Consider the following 3,300-nt stretch of genomic DNA (forward strand, 5'->3'; position numbering starts at 1 on the left):
CGGGTGCGGGCCTGGCGATCGCGGGTTCCTTCCCGACCGGCTCCCGCGGCTGTCTGATAACCTGTCGACACCGGTTTACAGCTGTCGGACCCTGGGGTTTGGTGTTTCGAAGCCGAGGTGTGTCTGCTTTCAGGAAAACATCTTGGTGCCTGTTTTTCCGCCGTTGGGGCAGCGGTGGGGCGCTGGGGCGGTGACAGCCGGCGGGGAATGGCCTCTCCTCCGAGGTCGGCGCTGCCTTTGCCTTCCCCAGACATCTTTGGCACAAGTACACCCCGGCGCCCTCGGTGCGCCGCGGAACCTGGAGTGGCGTGACACCCTGACGCGGGCGTGGCGTCCGCGTGGCCCCACTAAGTATTAACAGGTCACCCTGCAGTGACCGGCCTTGCTGCACTTGGAGAAGCGGGAAGCCGCCGAGCTCTGCGGGCTTTTCCAATTGTGAGAACTTTGAGAAAGGGCTCCTGGGAAGACACTTCAAGGGGAAAGCAGATGCAGTCCACAGTGACAGGTTCTTGGAGGTGGGGGTGGGAACCTTTTCTTTGCTGGGAAATCACCACTGCAGCGCGAGGGAAACGTTCCGCCCCCACCCCGGCGATGGGAGAAGCTAAGTGTGGCTTGGGGGCCCCTCTTCTGTCAGCTAGGTGTGCACGCGCAGGAAATAAACTTGCGTGGAGAGCTCCTGCCCGAGGTGGCGCCACGACCAGCCCGGGGATGGGGCGTCCCTCTTCTCTTTCCTTCTCTCTTCTCCATCCTCAGCCCGCCAGAAGAGCAAGCGGACGCTGCCCTGAACCCCATGCCCCGCGGGGAAGTCCAGTTCCGCGCTAGGGCTCAGAGGACCAGTGCACGGTCCTCCTCTCCTCCCTGTGCACGGGACATCTCTCGGGCAAGCCGCTTCTGCCACACACTCGCCGGATTGGTTGCTGCAGATCTGGTAGGGAGTGTGCCCAGAGTACCCGCCCTGGTTCCTGGGGCCACTTTCCTCCTGTCTCCTGCAAAGCAGCCAGAGCCCTGCGCGCACTCCCTGCTGTGGCAGGCAGGCACACTGGACCCCGCTGGAATTTCACCCACACGCTCCGGTGTCAACCTTGGTTTGTGCCAGTTCAGATCCACGGAGTCGAGGCTGGCTTCTGGGCCCGGTCCTCAGTGTGCTGTGCTGCTAGTGACCTGGGCCACCAGCACCCTGGACCCTGACCTGGCCCCTATCCCCTAGTTCCCCCTCTGATCCCCTGGATCATGGAGACCCAGTGATTCTTCCACCATCAGGAAGGCTCTCATTTCCCCATTTTGGGGCCTGCAGACAGACAGGGAGCCACTGCCTATAATTAGCAGCAATAATGCCCATAATAGTAATTACTAATTACCAGCTTCATAATCAGGCTTTTATTTCTCTACTGGGTCAGGTTTTCTTCCTCCTCATGCTGCCCCTTCACTTTTTCCCCTACCACCTCCCCACCTCCACTAACTACCCCTTGCTCACTCTAGAAACCTCCTGCAAGGACCTGGGCACCTTTCCTTCATTGATGCAGATTCTGGGGTGCTGGAGGGGAGCACTAACCACTCCCAATCCCGGAAGTCGTTAAACAGAAGCTTCTTCCTGCTCCCCAGCCCACCACCTCCCTGGCTGCCAAACCCTTCTCTCCTACACCCCAAACAAACCGATGCACCAATCCCACCACTGTACTGTTTAGCAAACTTCAGTGTCACATTTCAGGGTGACAGGTAAATACAGGTGAGATAAGCCCTCTTCCGTGACCTGGATAGCAGGTGGAATATAAGCCTAGAGAAACTCGTCAGTGTCAGGATTCAGCCTCACAGATTGATCTCCTTTTCGCTCTCCACCCGCAGCCTGCAGCAGCCCACTTTAGTGGTACTGTAGCTATCAGAACCTGGGGGTAGTGGATGTGGGCAGCAGATTTTGTCCTCAGCAACCCCCCCCCAGTCACCAGCTGTGCCCTGCCTGTATCATCTCCATTTGGCTTATGAAAAGATAGAAGGTTCTAGAAGACATCAGGGAAGTGAGTGGGAAGGGCCCTCCTGGAAACCATGTCTGAGGATCCCACAGTAGTGGAAGAATTGACTCTAGAAAGGTCTGTGGAGTTCTGCCAGGAAGCCCTAGAAAGGTGCTTTGGTGCTGACTGTGACCATTCTTTGCCCAGGGCCTGGGCTGGATCCCAGCAGAGCCTGGGTATACCCCTGGCTCACCTCCTCTCTTCATTCTCCTTGAGCATTACCCAAAAACTTACAAGAAGAAAACTAGGAAGCAACCTGACAAAAAAGGGGAGGGGGGAAGGAAATTGCCTCCAAACCACCCCATTGGAGAGGAGGAGGAAAAGAGAAGGATTCCGAGCTTCCTGGCACAGCATCCCCATGGAGAGTATCATCACACCAGCCATCTAATCCTTGTTAGCATCGAATAGTTACTGGGGCTGAGGAAGGAAGGCCGGTGTGCCTGAGCCTGGACCTGGGGCCTCGCTTGAACATTAGCTTTAGGGGATTCAGTACTTTCCCCGAAGAAGATGGCGCAGCCCACTTGCTCAGCCTTTCTGGGGTCTTGGTCATCCCTCTGATGGCAAAGAGGCAGGAGCGAATAGGAGGGCCAGGCAGGGCCCTTTTGGGGCTCAGTGGCACTGGCTGGAGACAAACCAGTGGTTCCACTGGCCCAGAGCCATGCTGCTCTGGACCACAAGCCTGAAGAAGCCACCCTCACAGACCCTCACCCACTGTTTCCACCTCCCCAGGGGTGGTTCAGGCAGGCCCCATCACTGGTTTGGAGCCCCAGTGGGGGGGGCCTCCCCCTTCCTTGTGGCAGGCCTATCCACATCACTGAGCCAGACGCAGGACCATGGAGCTAGCCAGACCTAGGGGTCGCTGCATGGCCAAATCCCGAATCAGAGCTCCAAGTGGTCTGGGTCCTGGCTCAGGTTGGGGAGGGAGCGCAAGGATGCCCACTCAGGGACCCGAGGCAGTTGGACCAGGTCATGGGGGCATCAGGCAGAGCTGGGCAGTGGCAGTTGGCCAAGGGCCTTGTGACTGGAGAGCCCAGACCCTCGGCATCCCTGGCTAGGACCTGGGCCTCTGGGTGCACCCGTGGGTGGGCAGGGCACCCTGGTGCAGTGCAGGCGAGGATCGGGAGGAAGGGGACTCTGGTGGGGAGGAGAGAAAGACCCTGAGACCTTGGTGTGCGTGGACGGAGAGAGGAGGAAGACTTGGTGAAAATATGATTTGGGACCAGCTTGACTTTTAAGCAGGTTTCAAGGCCTGATGGAAAGTTTACTTGCTGGTTGTCATTAGGTGGGGGGGGGT

This window comes from Ailuropoda melanoleuca, chromosome 3, assembly GCF_002007445.2.
Source record: "Ailuropoda melanoleuca isolate Jingjing chromosome 3, ASM200744v2, whole genome shotgun sequence".
Classification (NCBI taxonomy): Eukaryota; Metazoa; Chordata; class Mammalia; order Carnivora; family Ursidae; genus Ailuropoda; species Ailuropoda melanoleuca.